At 39.4% G+C, this 27,047-nt stretch overlaps 1 protein-coding gene across 4 annotated transcripts in view; it reads right to left on the bottom strand.

Moving 5' to 3' along the window:
* FLRT2 (fibronectin leucine rich transmembrane protein 2) overlaps positions 1-27,047 on the bottom strand; it is a 96,387-nt gene that overhangs the window by 48,649 nt on the left and 20,691 nt on the right. Inside the window, exon 1 of one of the 4 annotated variants that reach the window (XM_070594295.1) lies at positions 1,673-2,669. The exons of the other annotated variants lie outside the window; for them this stretch is intronic. The gene's annotated coding sequence lies outside the window, so the exon portion shown is untranslated. Of the gene's footprint in view, positions 1-1,672; positions 2,670-27,047 lie in introns of those variants that run through there. 4 annotated transcript variants of the gene reach the window in all.

The raw sequence follows: 27,047 nt of genomic DNA, 5'->3' as shown, positions 1-27,047 counted from the left end.
CATTTCACCCTCCAACAGAGCTCTCTGTGACTGTGCATTTCTATAATTTGAAGTTAATATTCTTTTCGTAAAAGAATGTTCCTGAATTGAGGTACATAAAGTAAAAATGTGAAATAACCAAGCAGTTCCTTAAAATAGTTTCGCAACATTCCTCAGCCCTCATTTTCCCCACTTTACTGTGGCGTCTGTTTTTCTTTGCCTGTGTCTGGGGTTTCCAGGCCCTGCCTGAAAGTCTGGCCAGTGCATCCTTCCCTCCGCTCTGCCGCTGATTTACAAGGTGACTTCCTTGAGACAGCCACTTAGCCATCTATTCTTGCTTTATCATCCATCGGTTATCTTGTTACTGCTGCCATTATTATTCGAAATGATTATAGACTTATAAAGATGTTCTCATCTGATAATAATGTTTGCAATATGCTCTCACACTGCCTAGTTAACACAGAGCGCCTGGGATTTTTGCTATGGCAATAGTCACAAAAGCTGCTGCCGTGGAATGTTTAGCAGCTTTCTGAATGGTTACACATAGAACCGGAAAAAAGATTAAAAAAACAGGTGCCAATGTATTTTTTTAAAACAACAGGCTGGGTGTCCTTTTGTGCACAGACAACAACAAAAAGGCAGCACGTTAAAAATATCTGGCCCTTTCCTGCTCAACTCGGAGTCAGACAAACTCTGCAAGGGCAGTGATTGCTGTTTGCTGAATAAAGACCCAAGTCTGTCCTTGACCTTCTCATTCAAGTCCTATTGCCAGTAAGAGACACAGAACTCAGATACTGAAGGCAGAGCGTGGTCCTCGGAGGCTAATAAACTGACCAAAAAAGAGTATACTGCCTGGAACGCAGAATATTGAAGGAAAGCATGACCGCAGGGAATTAATAAAAATCTGGGCATCTCCTTTAAAGACGGCAGTGGTGGGTTTGTGACTAGAATTCTCTTCATGCATGCATTCAACTCTCCTTTATGTCAACAGGAGTTCTGTAACAGCATTGCAGGAGAAAATGGATTCAGACGTCATCTAAAATGAATCATTTCACTTCCTCTCCGCCATTTTTATACATATTGACAAAATATAAAAATACATTTAAAAAAAATCGATTCAGCTTTGTAGTTTTCTACTCCAACAGCAAAAGCAGACACCAGAATTATAAGATTCGATAGCCTTGGAATAATTACTTAAATAGGGTCACCCACAATGGAATTCCACGGGCCTTAGATTCACCAACCTGAAATGAAAGTGCAAGTGGCAATGTTTTACACATCACTCCTTATTTACTTTAAGATTCGCATTTCCATTTTATTTTTAACAAGAGCTTCACAGTTCACTGACAAATGTCCTGAGCTATATTTAGAGGAATAACAATATTTAAGATCAGGCGCACACATGGGCAGAGCTGCCTTTTCACTTTTTCTCAACAGAAATACAAAACATGTGAGCACTGTGTGAATTTCATGTCAAGGATTTGGGTTGGCCATCAGAATTCCTGCTCCCCTCTGAGCACAGGATGTCAGTGCTCTTGGGGATACATCTGGGACGCTTTCAAGGTTCTATAATGCCCTGTCTCCAGTGCAGTAGAATATTTTCACGATCAAGCAAGCAATTAGTTATAATACGGAGAGCTGGAAATCTGAAATCAGTTTGAAAATCAGGAAGACAAATGGCTTGTTAACCTACCTGCAAAAGGCACAAGCAGTGTGTACTGCCATTGCTTTAGGAATTAGATTTTCAGAAATTGGAGAACACAGTCTTTGGCTTTCCTTGCAAGAATGCTAAAGGCAAATAATATGCTGATTATTTTTCAAGGGAGGAAAGAAAGGTGTTGAGAGCTCTTAATAACATGTAAAGTTCCAAGTTTGCAAGCAGCAAACACAAAACAATGATAATGGTTTAGCACTTTATAAATGTAAGTCACTCTGTCTACTGTTCGGAGCCGGCAAATACTTTTAGACAAATTATAAAGTCTCTGCCTTGGTGCCCAAATAGAGGAAAACAGCCAAATACTTTGAGGCATCAGAAGATAACCATGGTGATGAAAATACATAGCTCTTGTCCTGAAAGGAAAATCAGAAAACACATATAATTAAAATAGCAGTGAAATCTGAAAGACACTCAACTAACTGAGGATTTGGCCACGAGTTTCTGAGATGGCCTCTGACAGCCAGAATTTCAAATATAGCACAGATTGTGACTTGTAAAGGAAGATCATTGTCTCTCAAGGTTGGGCATTGGTAAGCTCAATGGTAGATTATTAATTAGAGGAAGCACAGAGTATAAATAAACAAGGTTGCAAATAATCTCTTCAAGAGCTTGCTTTCCAATTCTAGTATGTGTCCTCACAAATGGAGTTTTACAGCAAGAGGGAATTAAGGTTTACTGAACTCCTTAAAAGCCATGTCCCTTCCAGACACTGTGCTAAGCACTTAACATATATTACTTGCTTTAATCTTCTGGATAGCCCAGCCAAGTAGGTAGTATTATCACTTCTTTACAGATGAACAATTTGACTCTCAGAAATGAAGGCGCTTAGCAGCAGAATGATGCCTCGAAGGTGGCTGAGGGGGAACAAAGGCAGGTCCCTTCGCTGTTGCCTCCCACACACTCTCACTCTGCAGCTCTTACAGAAAGGCTTGAAATCACCGCCTCGGGTTGTTCATTCATTACCCCATTCGCCCTGTGGGAAGAAGTACAGTCTAGGGCAGAGTTTTCAATACTTGCTGTAAACATCGTTGGTTTGGGGCAGGGACCCAAACTGTTCATCTCTCATGACTCCATTTAGCTACCCTTTGTGTGAGATGACCATTGTGGAGGCTGCTGTGTTGTCCCAAAGTAGGGAATTATTTAATTTCCTCAATTTCAACCTAATGTGTATTTACTAAAAGATGAGTCAATTTGAGGATACTTTTCTTTCTGAGCTGCAGAATCCCTTAATCCATTCTATGACAATGTTTGAGGGGGAAATCGAGGTATTGGTAGATATTTTTGGATTTTGAGAAATATTTCAATAAGAGCTAATCAATGAATAAGAATTTATCAGTTCCAGAAAGTGGGAAATGGGGTTCGAAGTCACAGAGTCTCTAATTCCACGCACTCACACTCCACTCCAAGGTACCCGGAAGTATCAGATACACACATTCAATATTTACCTGCAATGTAACGTTGAGCCTGTTTGAGACATAAGGATTGTGTAGGATGATCTGGGCCCAGGTTTCAGGATCTTAGTGATATGGTAAAACCTGGGAGCAAAGGTTGGGAATAAACAACCTTCAGATCCATGATAAGACTGGGTCCAGTCAGCTGAACTTGGCAATTAGTCACCTACTACAGGCTCTGTGCCAGTATCTACCATATTCCCAAGACAAGTGTGTCTGTTAGTGCATAGAAAAATCACATTTGGTAACTTATTAAATACAGTCACACAATGACGTTTCAGTCAATAACGGACCATATATACGATGGTGGTCCCATAAGATTAGTACCACATAGCCTAGTGGTGTAGTAGGATACAATCTAGGTTTGTGTGAGTACACTCTACCATGTTCACACAACAATGAAATCATCTAACGATGTAGTTCTCAGAACGTATTCCTGTCGTTAAGCGACGCATAACTGTAACAGCCAAAGCAAAAATATTTGCTTATCCGATGCCCGCAGGTCTTTTCTGCTGAGTCAGTCTGTAATAAGTGTGGGTGGTACCCAGAGATCAATTTCAGTGGAAATGAATCCCAGCAGTGCTGGCGATGACCTGGTCTGCTCTTGAACAATGGCCAAAGCCTTTGTTTCCTATCTTACCTGGTATGTCCTGGATAATTTATTTTCCAAAGGAGACTAAAGAGATGCAATTCAATGATAGTGGAAAATATTCCATTTGGAAGAATAACTATTTGGAAAGACAACAAATTGGTCAATGGGGAAGTTTTAGATTTCACATAAGCCTCACATCAAAATAAAGTTATGTAATTTAGGAGAAGGTGGTTGTACCCACACGAGAAACGTTGGAACAAATTTCCAGATGAAGTGCTGGCTTAATAGGAGCCATGTGGCTAAATTCTTTTGCACTCTAAAAAACCCTTCAATTTATTTAAGGAATAGAAGTGAATGCAATGCTTGCAAAATGCAGCATAAAGGGAAGAAAACAAATGAAAGATAAAAAACGTATCTTTGAACTTCTTTCTAATATAATGATGCTCAAAAGGATCAAGATACAAGTTAACAGGCAGTACCAAAGCCTCCACAAACCTCTCATTGTCTCAAGATCCTTTTTGACCCCTCAGTATTAACACTTGTGCAAGAACCAAGACTATCTTGGCTTTCTATAGCATGAAAGGTTGCCAGGTAAAATAAGATACAAACAGTGCATGGGACATATGTATGCAAAAAAAATATTCACTGTATATCAGAAATTCAAATTTAACTGGGCATCCTATATTTTCATTTATTAAATCTATCAACCCTATAACAGAATAATCAAACAGTCATGAGCAAATTCTGAATGAAGTATTTTGAGCTGGTTAATGGTGCAACCGGACGTCCTTAACCACTAGTGTGCTTCACGGTTTCAAGGGAAGTTTTTTGAAATTGCAGACCACTGAGTCCTTCCCTTAGAGACTGGCTCTCCTAAGGGTCAAAGATGACTATGTTTACAAGCTCTTAGATAAGTCTTGATGCACCCCATTTGAGAATGACTGCTTTAGCCCACACTAATAAAAAGGAATGAGGAAGACACAGTAAGCCAGACTTTCCTCTGATGCTCAAATCACTCCATCAGTCCTTTCGAGGTGGTTCTGATGTCTTAACTCTTAAGACAGCATTAACCTGGGAATGTCAAAAGGAAATAATATAAACCCAAATATTGGTAAGAAAATACTGTCATGTACCACTTCTTCATTACCCAGACGAGGGCACTGACAGAAAATCACTTACTCCAAATTAGCAATCCAAAAGCACAACCAAGAATAGAATCTCTGACATCTGATGCCAGAATTCACCCCATGCTGTCATTTCTAAACAATTCCTCCTTACATCCTGTTTCTTGAACAGCTGAAAGAGTTGGCACACCCAGCAGAAGGAGCTGAGACATTTTTCTACCATTAGTTAATGTGTAAACTCCTGTGCTACAGTAACTGTCCAATAAGAGTATAAGGCAAAGAAATCCACATTGGAATCAGGAATTATCTCAACAGATGTAAGCTGCTTCTTCATTGTATCAGTGAATGCTAACATAACATTCAAAGTGAGTAAAGGAAAATCTAATTGCATTTCACTGAAAATAAAACTCAATTACCTTTTGCTTCCAAGGACATGTGGGGGATGTGTGTGTGTGTGTGTGTGTGTGTGTGTGTGTGTGTATTGCGTCTGTGGTAGGAGTGGTAGAGGAAAGAGGATTTCCTTCTCTTACCATCAGCAGAATTCCTTCTCTCTGATATGCTGGCCATTTGAAATAACTCCCCACCCACCTCTCCATTTACAATTGATAAGAACCTCCCTCTCATGAATGCTATGTTTGACAATTCAGGGTGGCTAACCATGAGGTCCAAATGTCCGAAAGGATGGCTCTGCCAAGGAAAGATGTTAATGCAGAAACTGGCTAATCAGTGACAAGAATGGCCAAGAATTGGAAAGCTAAAACTGAAGTATAGGTCTCTATGCAGGAGGAATTCAGTATAGTGGAAGGGAATCATTCAAGCTGTCTCTTGAGAGTTACTCAGACCTGCATGCAAATCCAAGTTCATCCTTGACTTGCTATGAGACTTGGGAAGGTTGCTCAAACTCTGGAGCCCCTTAGTCATCTGTAAAATGTAAATAACAGCAGCTAACTCAAAGAGCTACTGCGAGGATTAAATAAATTAGTATGTGTGAGGTACTGACCAAAGGGCATGACACATGTCTCACTAAATGAGAAGAGTGAGACGAAAGTGTGTGCATTTCTGTGGGCCCAATGGATCAGTCAGTGCCCATATATTTGCCAATACTTAGGTATGAACTTACTCTGTGCCTAGCTACATGTAGAATAAACAAGCTGTAAAAGAATATCAAAGCCTATTTACTGTCTGCACATAACTGTTTTATAATCAGTTAACCAATATATGCTTAATAACAACCCCCACCATGACATGGGACCTGATTAATTGATGTAGATAATACAAAACATTCTACAACAGTCTGTCCTGTTCCCCATGTCTTGGTTGAAGAGATAGCACATACCTGCTTGAGAAGTTAATGAAGATGGCAGTTAAATAACAACAAAAGGACAACATAAAAGTACAAATGGCAGTTGATGAACAGTCAGAGAAGTGGTATAACTGATAAGATCTATGAGCTCAGAGGCATAGGGAACCACCAGGAATTAAAGTAGTCTGGGAATTCTTCATGGAAGATAAGCCACTTGAGATTGGCCTTGAAAGCGGAGTAGCATTTAGATAAGTGGAGAAAAGGAAATCCTAGGTTTATGATACAAGTAAAGCCACAGAAATGAGAAAACAGGGTTAAGTGATGACTTAGAGATATAGAGTACATTATCTGTGTCATTTGTAGCATTGAATGCCAGGTACAAGAGTTAGACTGTTGCTATTTAGGCCTGTGGTTCTCAACATTTTATTTGTTGTCTCACCACTCTACAACTGTCAGGTAATAACAGTGGTTTTTCTTAAGGCTACACCCAAAAATATTTGGAGTTACATAGATAAGGTTGGTTATAGATTATATAAAATCCTAATAAAGTAGCACTAACATTCCTCTCCTCTCAAGACACACACACACATTTCTATGTCACTGAATGCAAAACAATGGTGTCTCTTGACACACAGTTTACGTTGCTGCCTGGGAAACAGGAGCCACTAAGGGCTTTGGCAAGCTGAATCAAGAGACACTTGATAAGGGAAGAAGGTGCTAACTGTGTTCTTCAGAGATCAAATACACAGAATCAGAGAAGGAGAATCCCTCTATGGCTCTGCTCCAGTGACCCCACCCCAGCCCACTTTGTTATGATTCCTCCCATTTCACCGTGCTAAGAAAGTCAAGGAAATATTCAATACCGGATGAATAAGGATTACCTTTGATTTCTTATTTTGGAATCAATCTTTGCTATAGCCTTTGCACGTGTCAGTGGAAGGGAAGAGCCTAGAGATTAGACAAACTATTTCTGATTTCTGATGCCCACATCAACCACCTCATTGGGTTATACTCTTTCACACTGCCAATTATGAACGATTAAAAGAAAATGCTATAATATGCACCATTTGGCCCCTAATAATTCAATATCCTTCTTACCCTACAATGTTCTTTATGTCCATAGTTTGTTGAAGTTTCTGAAACTAACATATAAGAGTGTGATAATTTCATTTTTAAAAGAAATTCTAGAGGGAGCAGGCCCAGTGGCCAAATGGCTACGTTCGTGCATTCCTCTTCAGCAGCCCAGGGTTTTGCCAGTTTGGATCCTGGGTGTGCACCTAGCACTACTTGTCAAGCTATGATGAGGCAGCGTCCCACACAGAACAACCAGAAGGACCTACAACTAGAATATACAACTGTGTACTGGGGGGCTTTGTGGAGAAGAAGAAGGAGAAGGAGAAGAAAGAGGATTGGTAACAGATGTTAGCTCAGGTGCCAATCTTAAAAAAAAGAAAAAGAAAAAGAAAAAAGAATTTCTAGAATATAAAAATCTTGTGGTAGATCTGAATATAAAAACATAGCTGACCTTGAGCTAACATCATGGTGACTCTTAAAATGATGTACTCTCCTAGAGAAACACATTAGCAGATAGCACGCCATGAGCAAATAAAGTATATCCATTTTAAACCACTTCAGGCTTGAGCACAATAGATGAAGAAAAGCCCTGGGTTCTGAATCCTAGATTGACCAGGTTCCAAGATACATGGCTATCACCTTACACAACTCAAACATGATACCACTGAGAACCATAAACAGACACTTTCTTAAGAGACAAGTCTTAACACTTGAAGCAACAAATGTTTTAAAATCTAAACTTCTAATTCAGTAGAATGCAATGAAAAAAAAAAAGGAGTATAATGGAATATACCAAGCTACCGGAAACACAAGCATAAAGAATTCTTTAAAAGTCATGCACTTTGGGGGCCGGCCCTGTGGCCGAGTGGTTAAGTTCATGTGCTCTGCTTCAGCAGCCCCGGGTTCGCCAGTTCGGATCCTGGGCATGGACCTACACATCACTCATCAAGCCATGCTGTGGCGGCATCCCACACAGAAGAACTAGATACAATGACCTGCAACTAGGATATACAACTATGTACTGAGGCTTTGGGGAGAAAAAAAAACAAGAGGAAGATTGGCAACAGATGTTAGCTCAGGGCCAATCTTTCTCACCAAAAAAGCATCTCTTTAAAAAAAGAAATCATGCACTTTGCTCTTGTCTCTTTCATTAAGTATAGAAATTAAAGCACATCTATGCAATGTTTTAAAAAATAATTGACCTCTAAATGTGGATTCCTTTAGCTGCTTCCAGTGCTGTGGTGAGGTTGAGGGAAGAAAGTAAAACTATGAATCTTAATGCCTAAAACGAAAAAAGAGTTGCATTATTACATGTTCAATTTTCATATCTACCTACTGAGGTATTTACAATAGCCTTATATAGATTCTAATCTAGAGTAGGAATTTGAAACCTACGAAAACCAAGAGCTTTCACCTTTAATACTCAGTGCAAATTTGGCAAAAAAACAAGAGAACATCTTTAAAGGAGCCAAGGTATAATTTATGTGTCAAAATGACGACTCTACCCTCTTGGGTGATGGCTGTCAATACCGGAAGCTAGAGAGTGGAGATGGTGAAGACACACAGTCTTATTTCGTGTGAAAGCTTGTCACTTTCTGTTCTTGATTTTTTTCTACGGTTGAAAGACGATATGCCCATTTGGAGAAAGGTTGTTTAAAGAATACTGTGGTAGATGAAATGGACATATCAACATTTTACAAATGCCACTAAGACTTACTGTCACATTTAATTAGCATGATCTCAAAACTGAACTGGCCAAAACTTTTGAAAGAAAACATTTGGTAATGACTGCACTCGTGATCATTTCTATTGCTATTGCAAAATCCCTGCAAAAGCACGGAAAAAAAATGCTTTAATAACATTATTTCAGGGTTGGTATTCTGCCATTGTCTCATCAGTATTTAGCAACATAAACGTATTTTTTAGTAGCTCTGATAAAACCAAACAAACCATGGTAAGCAAAGGCTCTGGGACAAAGTAAACCTCATCTGAAATTCTTAAAACATACTCCTCACTGTGACCACCTGCAGACTTTTACTAGCTCTCTTAAGCACACTCACAATGTCCTGGTCATAATGGTTCTTTGTGTCTAACGTTGTTTATCTCTAAGGGCCTAGCTGAAAGCATCCAGTGGGGTGTTTGTTGCAGAAAATGATCTCTCGCTCCTGCTGTCCTTGCCCTGCTCTGGTTCCACAGTCCCAGCACAGAGGCCTCCACGCTGGGCTCCACAATCCTGGTTGCTCCTAGTGTCATTTCCTGGTCAGCCCAGGGAACCAGAGGAGCTCAAATTACCCCCTCCATCCCAAGCTAGAAAAAGAAAACCTGAATGACAATGGTAGCCTTAACAATAGATGGTCAGCAGCCAAGAATGTGGGGTAAGGACAGAGCTGCTTTGAGCAGACACAGTTCCTCTTTTCTTTCTAGAGGAAATCCAAGAAGAGTTCCCAAAGGCAAAATGGTAATCACCTGGGGTAGTGAAAGCAGCCTCCTTTTGCCCCACAGAGCCCCAAGTATTTTGCCACAATGCCCAAAAGGTCCACCATTATCCAGTCCCTCTTTCAGTGAAGGGTTGTAGTTGCTAGAAAACTGTTAAATGTTACTATTTATTGTGAAAGGGTTTACTGATCAATTAGTATCATAGCTGGAATTTCTAGGATAAAAGATAGACTGACCTGCAAATCCTTAAGAGAATAGGAGACTAGGGAAAAGAGGAGACAGAAAGAATGAGAAGCAGGGAGAAGTGCCTAATGGATGCCAGGCACTGTGCTAGATACTTACATGCCAAGTCCACTAATTTCTGAAGGTAGTAATGGCTTCTTTATTTTAAAAACAATGAAGCTGGGTTACAAAAGGTTACGTAAGAGGAGAAAAGTAAAGATCCCAAGAACAGGAGGAAAGAGTAGCCAAGGTGGAGCTCCACAGTGAGGTGTTCTCATTAAATGGAAGTCAGGGGCATGCTCAGGACACTGAGTCCCTGAGGAAGTTCGTGGAAACAAAGAAGCAAAAACAAAAGAAATAGCAGGTAAACCGGGTATAAAGCTCAAACACCATCTTACATGCCATTTGATCCAGAGCTGGTCCAGGCTTCCTGAATGTGAACACAGTTTTAAGGAAAATCCCCATCGACATTACACAACAGAAGGAAAATTAAATTCATTTGGAAACATACCTAGCAATGACCATTGTGTTGGTACTAATGCCTCACACATGGTTGTTAAGGTTTGTCAATCATCTTGTTTTTCTTTTTCTTTACTGAGGAAGATTTGCCCTGGGCTAACATCTGTGCCAATCTTCCTCTATTTTGTATGTCAGTCGCTACCTCAGCATGGTCACCAATGAGTGGTATAGGTCCACTCCTGGGAACCAAACCTGGACTGCTGAAGTGGAGTGCACTGAACTTAACCACTAGGCCACAGGGCTGGTCCTGTCAGTCACCTTTTAATTTCAGCGTTCATTCTCCTTACAACCACCCTTCCAATTGCTCAAGCAGAGCAGAGACACTGTTCCCATTCAGTGAGAAAATGAGCGATCTGCCCGGGGCAGAAACCATGTGCTCTGTCTCAAAGGCCCACCTCCTTCTCCTAGCATCCTCCTTCCCACAGGTCAGCTTCTATGAATAGAGGCGATGCTTGCTACCTTTCAACATCCTGTCTTTATTTGTCTCCTTATGAAACAGGGAAAGGGGCAAATTCTCAAGAGAACCACCACAAGGCGAACAGAGATGACTAATCTCCAAATAAGTAGTAAGACTCCCTGCTAGTGGTTCTGTTCAAGCCTCTGTAACTCACCTGCTGGGAGGAGGGTAAACCAGGCTGTTCATAGAACTTAATCGAGCTAACCATTCCCCTCATGTCTAGAAGAAAAAAAATTCACTTATGAGTCATTTACTCTTTGTTAGGCTCCATTCTAAGCCCTTTGCAGACATTACATCATTCAATCCTTACAACAAACCTATGAGTAGGTACTGTAATCTGCCTTGTCCAGAGAAAGACACTGAGGCAGAGTGATAAAGGAACTTGCCCAAATGCCTAAACAAGTAAGTGGCAGAGCTGAGATATGAGCCCAGGTAGTCTGGCTCGGAATCCATGCTCTTAATCCATATAATATGGTAATAGAGCGAACACACACATGGCATACACAGACAGTATATGTTTTCCTAGAAAGTTCCATCTTGGTCTAACAGAGGAAGGGTGCAGAAGGAAGCTTAGAGGCTCCAAATAACTTTGGAATTTCTATTATATGCAGACACCTTGCCAGTGATGGGAATACCAAGATGGTCAAGACACTGCCCAGGTGCCCACATTGTTCTGAGGGGACACGTCAAAGGTGGCCACTGAACTGTGATGGTTCCAACCACTTTTGTAAAGCTCAGATCTACTATCCTGCTCGCGATTTATGGATATGTTTGCACGCATGTTCCCTGACCCTAGCTCCTTTGAAAAAGATTACCGCTGAGTACAAGCATCAGCTCATTTTTCATTTAAATAGGATTCAATAGATGTGTCCTTCCTCCAACTTTCAACGACACTGGCTGAATCATGAGAAATTTTGTGTGACCCGTGGAAACTCTTTCCATTACTTTTTAGTCACAACACAAACATGAATACTGTTGGAAAGTTCTGTACTGTATTACCCCTCATCTGGCAGAAACAGACTGTTTTTTTCATCGTGACTAATTCACAAACGCCCAAACTGAAAAATATTTATGCATGTTTCATTCCTGCTGATACATAGAAGAGATATGTTCCTTTTTATTCACGCCAAAGACTTGAGAGGACCCAGTACCGAGACTATTTTTCAGTCACCAGATGACATTTTCTTTCCCTGCAACTAGGCCAGGAATATAAACCCGGTGCATTCTACCATACATATTTGGATCAACTGCGCAACAGTATCAAATATTGCATTTTCCAAAATACTTTCACCAAAATAGCAGTAGAAATTTCTATCTTTCTTACACACACACACACACACACACACACACACACACACACAGTCATGGGAGTGGTGAGGACAGCTCCCTTAGGATTAGACCTGAGAATTTACCAAGTGTTACCTTACAGGCTGAAAAATCAAAATGATCCTCTGGATTCTTTTACAGAACCATTTTATCCTTGGAGAATGGCCTCTGATTTCAGTCTTGAATAGAGTAATAATGTGTTATACTTATTTGTCAATGAAACTTTCCTTTGTAAGTCTCTATAGTCAGACTCAACAGTCGTCCACTGAATACCATCTTCCCTGACCCATGCATGTGTGGCACCTCAGGCCACAAGACTCTTTTTTCCCTCCAACACATCTAGAAAGGATTGTTTCTTGGGTCTGACACAGTCTGTAAGGCCCTCAACCAGAGTGAATTAGGCAAGTGCCAATATGAAAGCAAATCTCTATCCAGGTACAGCCTACTTTATCCTCCAGTCTCCACTATATGAATCATCAGGATGTCATGAGAAAACTAGAGCTGGCATAGTAGCATTTGCAAATTTCCCTAAATTTCTCATTTTCCTAAAGGGGTTTATCTGTCAGCATGGCTTACATTTGGCAGAGACGGAAGATCCCTCTTTCTTATTCTAATGATTGCAGGTGGAGGAGAATCTTACAAAAATTGGTGCATTTTGCTTATTCATCTTCTACTGAAAGCATTCTCCAAGCAGTGAAGTTTCTGTCTGGAGGACTAAGAAAGCGATGGCTTTTCTCCCTTAAGATATGGCCTGTTGGTAGGCATTTTGAAATAAATTCCATTACAGGTTCTAAACCTTTCCAAGGTCCCATGGATTCAGTAGGTATGAATACATCAGTGTCACGTCAGGCACATTTTCCCTCATGACTCGCAACAGCTCTTTCAATCTAGGAGTCTCTTTATGCTATTCTCAAGTGTCTTTTAAGCATGACAACCCAAAATAGCAAATCTTTTTTAAAAGCCAACAACCTGCATTTTAAAACCAATAACCTGAGCACAAGGACTCTCGAGCATATACATCATAATACATCTCCATGTCTGTGCTTCCTGAAAGCATTTGAAAATTTAAAAAAATAAACAAATATGGTTACTAGCCATGCATGTACTTGAGAACTGGCAATATTCCTATTAATAAGATTAAGAAACTATTGGGGTTCCAAATGCTACATAATACTCTGAATAGCTCCATCAAGGTCATTATTTTCACATCCAGCCCATTAAAACAACTGCAGAATCCACTTGTCTCCTAAGCACATTTTAACTTAAAATGAATGCGACGGATTTCTTATGAGAAAAGTAACCGCCCACAAGTGATATTACGACAAAAGCTATTTTTGTGACTCCATACATACTAAGGATATTAATATCACTCCTCCTATGGAAAAACAATACATGACACTGCAGACTGCAGGCCATTTGGGTCAGGAAGACTTTCTTTATTCTCAGAGAGAAAAGAAACTAAAACAAGAAAACAGTTTTTAGAGTAGAGTATTTTATGCCCTTTCCTAAGATCCCTGAAAGAAATGGAGGTGACAGAAATGGAAGTCTAATTTAAAATAGAACTTGAGTATTTCTGTGTCTTTGTACCTTGTCTGTTCTATACAACAGCTTATAAATTTTGTTCCTAAGACTGGCATAGTTCATAACTTCACTACTCTTTCCTGCTGTCATAGAAATTGTAAGACAGAGACAAGATAAAACGAGAGATCATACGATAAATATCTTGTGTCTCCTGCTTACTATGAAATGACCCACTCTACTTTCAACAACTTCTCTTTTAGTATCATCTAAATTAGGTGGAACCCATAAATTCAGGAGTTTGAATTCTCTTTAATGTTCAGGAAGCAATATTGTAAAATCTCCAAGACTTGACTGAATTATAAAATTAAATTGTTTGCTGTTTGGTAAGGCCAGGATAGTAGTTGAGAATTAATTCACGGCTAAACACAAAATATGAAAGAGTAATTTTGTGAAACAAAAGGAAATAAATTTAAATTGGGTATTATTATACAAACTTAAAATACGAAAAGGTGAGACACACAAAATATGGCTTAATGTATGCGCTACCCCATAGAATCAGAATAATAGTCACCACTAGGACTTACATATGAATAGTACTCTTCAACTTGCAAATTACTTTTAGATATAGTCTCACATCTGATCACTTCAAAAAACCCTTTGAGATTAGCACTATTATAATCTTCATCATATAGAAGAAAAAGCTGATTTGCAGAGCAGATACAGAACTCCACAGTGTAAAAACTGTTACATTAAATTACATATCATTTGTTTCAATCATGATAGGCAATGTAGTATTTTTCTGTAATAGTGTTACCCATGTCTACAAAAGACAAAGAAAATGGTTTGTATGACAGAAACTTACTTTCAAATACTTTCTTTTTATGTTATCTATGAATCTGATGGCACCACTCAGAAAACCAGCCCTTTTTGCCAAAGTCAAAATATCTTCACACAGATCCTCTGTAAATACATGTGAAATGGTCTTGTTTGACCCAATGGAGATGTAATGATTTAGGCTTTTAATTACCCAAATATATTTCTAACTGAAGTTTGTTAATGACGGTTTTTGTATGTTCAATTTTTGATTATCCTCTGTTTCTCTACGATAATTCCTTTGTATTAAGAGGGAAACCACTGTTCCTTTTAACACTCCCAAATTGCTACTCACCCTAAGGGTTAAAATAAGCACTAAAGCTTCTAACCTATCCATCCAATTCAAGCAATTCATAGTGATTGGTAAATCAATTCATGAGACATAAAAAAATGCCATTTGTCTATAATATTCTCCATCCACAGGCAAAGAAGAGCAGGTAGCCAAGTGCCACTTTGGTTTTTTGCCATGTAAGTAAACATTGAAAACAGCCACTGAAGAGCGAAACTCCTGCCTGCCTGTACTTCCCTCGATAAGAGTATCTTACAGATCAATCAAAGGAACGGGATCAATGTCCTAAATTCCGGCTGTCCATTTAAGTCTCACATGTGGGACTGTCTTTTTAAAGGACCTTTTCATACTAGGATTTTTCCATGTGTCAACACCATCTCCCTTTTAACTCTAGTATCTTCATTGAGATTGAGAGTTGACTATCACCTATTAAGTTGTATACAAATACCACACACACCCATGCTCTCCACCTAGGAGAGAATGGATACGACATTTCACTTTTTTTTTGAAAGAGAAGTCCACTCTATCTGTTTTTGTTTTTCTTCTCCAAGATCACACAAGGTACTGGGGTTTGTAGACAACGGAAGATCTCAACCATGTCAATCACAAAAGCGGGGGTCTGACATTCAATGCATCTGGCATTTGTTAAATAGCACAGATTTTGGAATCAGATACAGCTGGTCCCTTTCCAATCTCCTCACTTCCTGGTTGTGTGGCCCTGGTGACAGGGGTAACTGCTGTAATATGACTTGAGCATAACCGCGATAATTTAAAGTTCATAAGGCTTCTGTAATGATTAAATTGTGTAAGGCAACATTGTCCAGAACATAACTCTCAAAAGTGGTATATGTTTCTTCTAAAGAGTGGACATCCTCCAGATGCTTCTGGATGTCTTATATATCCAGATGTTCTGGATATAAAAGAAAAAAAATTTAAAAATACATTTCTTTATTGTTTATCTTTATATTGAACACTGTGGAAACAGTCTTGAGAAAGCAGAACAAGGAGCCCAGACTCGAGTTCTCTGGGACTCAAAAACTTTGTCTCTTCTTGCAGAGTCCTGTTACAATTCATTGATTTTTTTTCCTCACAATATAAAATTTCCTTTGCTTAATTTCATTGGGCCATTTCCCCTGGGTCATTCTGACCAATTATGGTCCTTGTTGTTTATATTGTCCAACCATCAATAGATTTCATTTTGAAGAACATGATGCAATCATGTGATGGCATTCTTTCCTGTTATTGAACTGTTGTTGCCTGAAGGATGTCCTAAAGAACAGGAAAATAATTGATGCCCATGAGCATCACAATCTTTAAGACAATTATGAAATAAATTAGTACAGTTGAGAGCTAGCCTCAAGTATATGACATTACATACCCATCTGCTCTCTCTCTCTCGCCACTTCTTACATCACTTCATTTGATTCTCAGAACTAGTCCATGCGTTGGTATATATTAACCTCAGTTTACAGAGGAGACTACATTTATTCTTGATGGCAACTGCCACATATGCTCCATGGAAAATGCAGGAACCATCTAAATAAATTTAAATTTTTACATAAGATCCCAGTGACTTTTGGTTTAAGAAATGTGTACGTCTTGTGAAATGAAATTTCCTTTTAGAAACCTGAGTAAGTTGGACGAACTCAAGAAGCTGACCAGGTGTGTAGTAAACTTTCAAAGGAAAATGATGCCTTTCCTCCCATGAACATTCTCCCCAGTTGCTCAGTATCTGCCAAACATTCCATTTCAGAAACTACTTGCATTTAATCCAAGGTTTGACCATAGTCTGAAAAGGTAAACACCTTCAGAAAACTAACATTTAGCATTGATGTCAGTCAAATTCACTGTAGTGAGAATCAGTTTCCAACTTGTCTTGAGGCCAGTTTTATTGGTAAGACAGCTTGAGGACAGAAAAAAATATGGTGACAGAAGTGTCCCACAGAAATGAGAATGGGGAGCTTTGGAATATTAGGGGCACCAAAGCCAAAGAATAACGACAACACAATATGAAGACGACAATAACAACACGAGAGACAATTTCACAATTTTACCAAAGGCGGGGGCTGTCTATAGAGGAATGATTTTCAAGGCTACATTATCATACGTTTTCAAATAAGGGAAATTTACCATTCTATTTGGAAAGGCTTCTGGTATGATTCCATTTTATCTCACTCCTGCTTTGTCATTTTATACTAGACAGCCATTCTGCAACTTTATTGGTTGTCAGCAATATCATTTGCTGTCATAACGGAGGGAGAATTTCCACTCAGGCAAGAGCTATGTATCAGGACGCCTGCTCGTCTATACCTGCCAGTGTTCTGTGAATGTTCTAGTATATTTCCAGGTCTCAGTCTGCACAATTCATAATCTAACAGATGGCACCAGTAAGCAAGTGTCCCTGGTAGTCAGTCTCTTTGAAAATGAGGGCAAAGAAATGCAGAATAAAATTAAGTTGACTAGAATAATACACGTCTTTATTCCTTACAGTATGTTGACAATGGCTGACAAATTTCTAGCGGATATAATCTCACAGAACATGCATAGTAACGTTTTACAGCAACATAAGCTGAGATTATAAGATACCTTGATAAATAGCTACTTTGTCACCCCAGGCTCTGCTCTCCTCTCTCCAGATACACGCACAGCTCCCATTACCATCCAACAGCCAGCAGAGAATTACATGATGCTCAGGAGACAGCTTCTGAAACTCTGAGAAGATGCTAAAAAGCTGCATTCAAATCATGGGCTGGTGGAACACAAATGTGTTGGACAGAATGCAATACCATTTTCTGAGGCAATGAAATAGACACCATGCCATAGAAAGGTAATGGGAAAAAAATTTAGTGTTCTATGCACTGACAGTGAGCCGTTAATGAGGTAAAATTACCAAATATTGGTGCAATTTGGAGCCTGCATTTTCTATTTGGGGAATTATGATAATGTGACAAGGTTATCGTTATAATTAGGAGAGTAATTAAAGTAACAGAGTAATCGCTCTTCTGCATTTTGTCTTCGTCAAAACGATCTAATTGTAGAAAAAAAGGAAAGAAAAGAACATTCTTTCTTTATGTTTTTTAATTTCTCATAAGCATCACAGAACCCAAAAGCAGGCATACAAGTCACATTGTACACAGCACCTTTCAATTTTGTTCTCATGAACACTTTTATTTTTTAGGTGTCACAAATTCCTTGTCATATAGCATGTATTTTACATGTGAAGACCATCTTTACTAGGAGTCAGTCTTTTTTGGGGGGTGGTATCTCTTATTCTGATAGGTTAAGAGGTTTTTCTCCTTCATGCTTCCTGATCCTAGACTTAGTTTCAATTAATTATATGTTTGCACCATCTCACCTCTAAAAATGAGGAAAAACAAAATTGTCCCAACTGGGCAAGTATCAATTCACACGTAGACAAGTAAAAATTTAAAAATAAATAAATAAACCTACCCATCCCTGAGCTGGGACGGACAAGGTCTGTCTGGCAGAAACGCTTTGAAGTACCGAAAGGAACCAGCAGTAAGAGATCTGTTTAAATTGCTGGCGGGAGAAGAGGGCAGACCTGGCAGAGCTGCGAGAAAGTCAATGTTTTTGCTCAAATCCTCTGGGCTTCCTGAGACAGATAAAAGCCTCGCACCTTCGACATGAAGTGAGAGTGACTGAGACCAGGAAAGCCACTGACTAATGCTCTCGATGCTAGAGGAGGGATCCTGGGGTCAGAGATCTAACCTGTGACCTGCCATCTCACATCAGAGAGGCAGCCAGCAGCACAGAGCCAGGTAAGAATGGTGAGTCCCGAGAACATCACTGGAGGGAAACTGAGTCATGCAACTCTGTGCAAGTGATACCACTTCTGTGAGCCTCCCTTTCCTGCCCTGAAAAAGAATGTTCCTATTGATCTAACGCCCTGAGCTGCTACAAGGCAAAAAGAAAAAAAAAGTGTGAAAGGGCTTTATAAAGAACAACACATATAATACATATATTCGTGTGTACATATATTACATACATATGTATATCTACATATATTACATAATCTTTACAAGCGATAGCGGTTTAGCTCCCTGACTCCCCTTCCTCTGGGCACTGAGAACGCTGCATTCAAAGAACATCTGAACTATCTGGAAACAAAAGAACTCATACTCATTTTGGGGTAAATTCAGCCCCAAAGTGATTACTTATTGTGCCTGGTAGAACTTTTTCTGCTTAGTTGCTTAGTTAATCCCTGTTCCTTCATCAAGAATCAACTCAAAGGTCACCTCCTCGTGGAGCCTTCCCAGGGTCCCGGAGGGAAAATGAGCCCCACTTCTACTCTGCTTCCAGGATGCTGCCTACACCCCCCACCATCAGAGCTTAGGATACTTACTCCCTTGTCTGCTCCCTGCCAGACCACGAACAACTTGACAGCGAGGCTGAGTCTTCTGCTCCACTCTACCCCTAGGTTGAGCACGTGTCGGAAAGTATGTGTTGACTGGGCTGAGTAACAAATTCTTCAGCATGAGTAAATATGACAGTTACATACGTGTGCGTATACGTACACTATGCATGTGTACATATCTATGTGTACACATGTGCTTATATGTTCATTTATCTGCCCATATAAATATATCTTAAATACTGCTCTCTTTGATTAGGATCCTAAACTCTTAAGAAGCCACCAGCCACTCACATTACCCCGTCCAGAGAAGGCGATGGGAATAATTGGTTCCTTTATTTCAGAATACATTATTTCTCGAAGGTTATTATCTGTTCTGGCAATAGCAGTATCACAGCAATTACTCTAAAGAAACACTGTGTCCAACGTGCATGATACAAAAGCATTCAAAAAACAAGATGTTGATCGAGAAAGGAATCATGTAGAGGGAACTCCCCGGTGAATAAACACCTCGACGCTGCTGCTCTGGCTGCTGTTCATCGGAACAACTGCATCTTCCTCTCGCTTTTGTGATGTGATTTTAAACTGAAAGCATTAGGCAGCAAGGAGCACTGTAATTAAAGCTTCAAACAGAAAATGATTGAAGAAACACTGAAAGAGATGTCTCCTTTGAAAGTGCATTTCAATTCTCCCCGTGTCTCTAGAAGAAAAATGCTTCTGACAGTCTATATTTTACCACTGTTTCATTTAATAATGCATATCGACATTTATCCAGGAACACCGGCCGTTGCTGTTCTCATTTGAAGTCAGCTAAGCACCTGCCCATTCCTATGACTCCAATTCCCCCCACACCCACTCAGTTGGTTTTCTCTGTTTGTTCTCATTTACTTATTTTTTAATTTAATTTTTGAAGCAAGGATAAATGTTGCAGAGTGAAAACACAAATATCCTGAAAAACTTGAATACAATTCTGGGAGCAAATGAGAACCCTTTGCTCTTGTTCTGCTTACAAAATGGCAATGTCATAACCCAAATGAAAATAAACACACGGACACACACATGACATATATAATCCAAGAGCAAAACAGACTACGCGGCGACTTCATTATTCTTTGGATCTGTGCTTAGAACATCGTAAGAGACACTTTGTACAGAAGTCCATTACTTGCTTTATTTCCAGAAAAGGGTCCCAGTTCAACTTTTTCTACAATCCCCATTTTTCTTCTAATATGACCTGGTGTTATACATAAAATAGTTCTGAGAAGTCATTTTTGTTTTGCTTTTGTTTTTATACTGTCTGGGGCTATGGAGGGACATTATCTTTTTTTTGGAAAATCTGGTACCCTACTCATAAAACCTAATATTCATAATGTAAACCTAAGGAAGAAACAGTTCAAGCAGATTTATTCATCACTTCATCCAATACTCGGTGAGGAGCTGTGGAGGTGTTATGAGATGAATACGACATGAACCTTGCTCTCAAGTTATCGTCAAACTAGTAACAGAGCGACCTAATAAAAAATGCTTTAAAAAAGGAGACTAAACTAGTCATGGCTTTAAGTTTCCAATTGAGTAAGAGGGTCTTTGATTTTTGGGTTTATCATTGAGAACACAGGAAGAGTTCTCAGAGTTGTTTACTAGATCAATTACAAATGGGACAGAAATTGTCAGTAAAGCATTACTTATGACTAACAGCAATAGCTAATGATATGCCCATACTCTGTGCCAGTCCCTGTTCTGAGCACATCCTCTGCATTAACTCATTTAATCCTCTTGACAACTTTATAGGGTAGACATTATCTCTATGCTCTAGATAAAAAACTGAGGTACAGAGACACAAGTGACTGGTCTAAGGCAACGAGTACAAGGAAGAGATGGGATGTGAACCCAAGGAGCCCGGCTCTAGGACAAGCTTAACCATTTTCTACAACTGCCTATAGGTTTAGGTGCACCCTGCAGAGTAGAGCATATGCAGCATCACTGGGCTGAACACGGATTCTCTGCAAGGACCATGTGTGGTCCCCAGACAGACAGAGCTCGGGCTATGATTCCATTTTTAAAGAAAAACATTATTAGAAATAGATTTTATCACTAACTTTTTGACATTAATAGAGCACCATTTGTAGGCGAAATTTGGGGAAAAAAATCAGGGTATTTGGGAAATAAGATAGAACTTGTCAAAAGGTAAATTAAATATCTAAAATAAAGCTCCTACCAAGGACACTACTGTAGCATGCACGCACCTCTGTACGCTCAATTTTCAACAACCCAGTGGGCATTCTCTCAGAATGGCAAATACTAAAAATGAAATCCATATAACTGTCTCTAGGAGAAAAACTTCAAAAAAATGTTAAATGTCCAGACACCACTCCTTTGGTTAAATTTAAGAGAATCATTCCATACAAATTCATATCCTATACAAAACGTCTATATTCACAAGACTGAATTTATAATTTAATAGTAAACTTCTTAATTGTATGCCTTCTATCTGTATTTTAATAACATCTCAGTGCTAGAAAATTGAAACATGTAAACATCTTAATGCTTATTTCTTCTTCTAATTGTTACAAGTTTTAACAGTTATTTCTTTTCTAGTTTTTAATAGTTGGCTTTCTTCCCATTTTCTTCTCTCCTGACCAGATTCATTTTAAGATTTGAGACAGAGGAGAAACAGTTATGCTGCTGCCCTGTAGCATCTTGTAGGAAACCAGGCATATTCTGAAATACTGACTAGTTCACTTCTGAAGGTCTAGCAATACTGTTAGGGCTGCTATCCTCCTTTGGCCCCTTACATCAGGATCTTAGCCTACTGTGAAATCTGACGTGAAAAGCCTTCAATACCTTGCCACCTGTAGACTTTCCATCTCTCCCTTTCAATACAGATAGCTTTTACACAAAAAGCAAAATCAGATTTCTAGCTTGCATACCAAGTCTCTAAGGACCACAATTACATTACCGGAATGATGCCTATCTCCATTAGACAGCCATTATTAGATGATGTTATAGGTCTTTAATACACATCAGTGCCTTTTGCGGGGTGTGATGTGTTCCCAAGGGTCAGGGCGTGTGAGGTTGGCACGTGACTGAGCACCACCTCTGACTCCGCAGGACAGCAAGCCACCTCTGAGGGCAGAAAAGACCCTCAGAATCAGACTGTAATGGGCATCTTGTGGTGCTATAGAACTGTTCTCTTAAACAGGCCTAGTTTATTGAAATTCATAGCAGCAGCTGTCTATTTTTACATTCAGAAAGGAATGGCTAAAGGGAGGGACCCATTTCTCGAATTAGGTTAAACACCCCACTCTTATTCACAATGCTAATTGTTTTGGTCAAAGTCAATGAACTAAATTTTACAAATAATGGATCAAGTAGAAATGTCACAACTTTAAGAGGAAGAGATTCTCAGCTCTATCCGGCGAGTCGAATTCCTTGTCAGCTTTAACTGGAATGTGAGGCTTCAGTTAAGGATGGGGTAAGGATTCAAAATAGGTATTCAAACCACACAGAAGTCGTCTGATAGGACCTCAGAGTCATCTGTACACCACTGGCAAACTTCAAAAAAAATGAAAATGTTGTATATCTTGGACTGTATGTTTTAGGTGTACTAATATGTCAGGAAATGAAGCACCTAATACTTCCACTCTGCGGCAGGGGCATCTGCAGCCTATGATCGCTCACTGACAAATGTCTGTCTTCTACAATGTTTTTTTGCACAATGACAGTTTATTACATCCTTTAGGAAGACCACTAAACTAGCTCTTAGAACCTTCTGGTACTTGAGACTTCAACAAATCCTTGTTGTATGCTGGCTCAATCACAAATCTTCTTTACTTAAATATACATGGTGTCCTGCAGAGCATAATGAAACCTTCCCATAAGTTTAGCTCTTTGAAAAAGAATAAAATAAAATGCATCCCCCTTTTTTCTATATGAGAATGAGAAGAGAAGGGGGGCTTGGTTTCTATTCCTGGAAAGATTTTCTTTCCAATTTAAACCCTCAAAATCACATTTGAAAACATCTGCCCTACCCTATAAGCTAATTAATATCAAACTGAATCTATTCTGTTTTTATAGGAATTCGACAACTGTGTCAAGCACATAGGGAGAGCTGAGTTTTAATGCACTCCAAAACGCATCTGCTACGCTATTTCTTCAATAGGACAAAAAGGCTTTATCTTTTTCCAAAATTACAATGCAGAACCACTACCACCACCACCACCAATGAAACTATTTATTATCACCTATTGGAGGGAAGCTGAAATCTTCCCTTTCTCCTTCTCCCTCAATCTGACCTTCTTTCCTCCTCCCTCTCTCACTCTTTGCTTGCACAAATACTTGTTGAATCTCTACTATATACCTGATTAGTGCTGGAAGCTGAGGATGAAAGTATGATTAGACAACTGTAGTCACAAGTGGCGACAAGGAGAAATGACCTTTAGATGATTGCAGTGGCAGAGCCCACTGAGAGATAGAGAGAGACCAAGAGATAGAGAGAGAGAGAGAGAGAAGGAGAGTGAGAAAGAGAGAGCACGTGGATTACTGGGGGCAGGCACTTAAAGTTGGCCACTACTAAATACCCTATTTGCATTCTAAGAAGATTTTGTCATCACATCTTGTCCTGATTTCATGTTTCTTGGCCAATAAACGATTATTGCTGCACTATCCATTGCATCCTTTTGCTCTGTCTGAATGCTGCAAAGAAGAGCAGGTGTGCATTTCACGACAATGACTCAAGCAGATACCCTACAGTCTTATCTGAATCAAAAGAAGAGTTAGCAGGTGGAAGGTGGCCGGTCTCTAAGTATTTCCTGCCTTATTCACTGTAGGTGTTGTGCCTGAAAGTCTTTAATTTACAAAAACCCACAGTTAAAATTCCACGTGAGAGTCATACACTGTGCACTGTATCAAAAAATGCCATTGTTCCTGCCATCTTCTGAAACGAGATCCTGGAGGTTAGGCTGGTAAATTTTTCAGAGACTTAAGGCAGTGGCAGGAGCATCAGATACACGAGCAACAAGACTCATTAGTTACAGCAGTTTAGGCCTCTTGGAAGGATTTCTGGAATGGCTCACTCACATCAAAGGTTTCACAATCAGCCTTCCAAATCTGGCCGTAAACCAAAAGGTCTCCAGTCTTACCTGTCTGCACCAGGGAACTCCATGCTATGACAGTATTATCAACATTATCGTCGTCAAACACTTGCTGAGCTCCTAGAAGGAGCTGGAGGGACCATATCTCTCTTTCAAGAGGCCTGTGGGATATTCCTCTGTCATCATCTGCCCTTGGTAGCTCTGAAGGGCATGACTTAGGCTGTTGGGTCAGTAATACAGGGCACATTAAGGTTTCCTGCTTTCTGAAAACATCAGTGACACCTTACCTTTCTCTGAAAAAGCTATTTTGGAAGATTCATTATTATTTATTGAGCACGTAACTGTACCAGGTACCATGCTGAATATTCCACCTGCATCACTTCATTTAATCCTCATGGCAACTCTTTAAGGGGCTTTGATTTCGCTATCCTCACTGCACAGATGGGAAAAGTGAGGCTTGCACAGATTGCGTATCTTGCCAAGGTACCAGAGCTGTGAAACAGTGAAGGCAGCTACAGGCCCAGGCAGATAAAATCCAGAGCCAAGCTCCTAACCACTAATGCTGGCTCCCTAGATTCTGAAAATCAGAGAATTACTGGAACTGCCCAGTCTTGAACAGATAAAGAAACTGAGGCCCAAGAAGATTAAGTAATTTGATAGAAATCCAAGATTCTTTTAGACATGGCACAAAAACTAGAACTCAGTCCTTCTGCCCACCAGCCTATCGCTCTTTTAAGTCTCTCACACTGCTTGTCTAATTCAATTCCTGGCATTAAGTGTTGATAAAATGACTCTTTGGTACACAGCTACATAAAACAGAAAGGGACATGACCTTCAGCATTTAATTTTCCTCTCTGGGTATCGATGAAACAGGGATAATTACACATGCCCTATCTACTACAGGAGATAGGAAAATAAAACAATATAACCAAAATGAAAGCTTTAAGGAAGAAAAGAAACTATGAGTTAATTAATTAAATCTTCAGTTAGTCCCTTAGGGTCCATTGCAATCTTAAATAAAATGAATCTTTTAGACATTTCAGGGCAGAACCACCATATATATTCGTCCATTCCATGTACCCATCCGTGCATGCATTCATCCATCCATTGGTTAAAGAACTTAGGACACAGTGGTAATTAGCCAAACACACGTAAAACCAACATGAATATACTAAGATCCTACTATGCATAATAATTTGCATAACTCATTTCCCTTAATCTTTATAAAAGCCCTGTAAAATAATATCTTCATTTTACATTAAGAGGCTTAAATAAAATTTATAATTTGCCCAAAGTTTAGTAATAGTAGAGCTGGGATTCAAACTCAGGTCCACCTAACTCCAACCCTGCATGACCATGCTATACTTGAGATTCCATCTACCTGGAGTCATGTTTGGATATGCCCATAACCACAAGGTACTGCCCCTCCCATCCCTTCCCATTAAACAGGACAAGTGGAGGTGACACTGGAGCCTCTATTGCTATCCGTTGGGCTTTACAGAGTTAAATCATAGAGTGACATAAAAAAAGCAAAGACTTGATCTTTTTATGAATTCTCAATAAATATCCACTGGAGAAGAGTAAGAAATACTGTACTGGGCAAAGTATACTCTACAAGATTATTTCTCCCAGTGGCGGGCCTGTGCTCTTCTTAAGCTTCTCCTCCCCTTCCGTTTCCTAACTGTTCCAAACAACCTCATTCCTTCTGTCACTTCAGTTATGACCTAATGGTCCTTCACCACATTTCACAGATCCCAACTGCCACTCCTCCATCAGGAATGTGCTCTTAACTTTGAAGAGTGAAGGAAATGGGACTTGAAGTTTCAATCCTTTCATCCTCTTGTTAGGCGTTCTGCTAACAAGGTGGAGTCAGAATCAAGCTCAATTTACCAGTTAAATTAGCGATTTTGCGCTAGATTTCATTATTTACGAGTCTCTCTGTCACTTAAGGATGAAGAATCATCTGAATACTCGTTTTTCCACGACTCTGCTATATATTTTCATAGAAATTCCACTAATGATTTAGAAATAAAGAATCATGGAACAAGAAGGGACAATGACAAGCCAGCTTGTTTGCATGCCTGTCATAAGAAGACCAAATTTAAGCCAAACCATCAGGATAATTATTCTTGCTATTTTAAAAATCGCCAATGAAGGAAACGTTACAATTTTCCCATAAAATCCCTTTCAGATTTCCAAAGCATTTTGCACAAGGAGATCCATATTTCCACATAAAGAAAAATAGAATCAAGGGTAAGTTCTAATATCTGCTTGTTAAAGGTAAAAAATATATATATATATCTCACGTTATACAGATCCTTCCTATCTTCTAACATTCTGTTTCCAGACTGTGGATAAGCCTTCAAACTGAAATTTAGGTAAAGGCTCAAACAACACTGATTCTTCACTAGAAAAGAAGTCTACAAATATAATTTTGCATGGCTATGGGGTTTTGATATGAGAAACACCTTCATAACTTTGCATGACACTAATATTATGCTCAAAAAGAAATTCGTTAGCCAATTATAATTACATTGGTCATTTGTGCTAAATGAAATGTGTCTCACATCACATTATATTTTCCTGAATGTGGTCCCCAATGTAATTATTTACTTCATATGCCATTTTTGCTTCCCTCTATGCAACAGTTTTCATTTTGTCATTTACCTGTGTCCTAACAGACATTCCCTAGGGTTCTCAAA

The sequence above is a fragment of the Equus przewalskii genome, chromosome 25 (assembly GCF_037783145.1).
Source record: "Equus przewalskii isolate Varuska chromosome 25, EquPr2, whole genome shotgun sequence".
Lineage (NCBI taxonomy): Eukaryota > Metazoa > Chordata > Mammalia > Perissodactyla > Equidae > Equus > Equus przewalskii.
The sequence above is the reverse complement of the archived record's forward strand: the minus strand, read 5'-3'. Positions and strand labels throughout refer to the sequence as shown.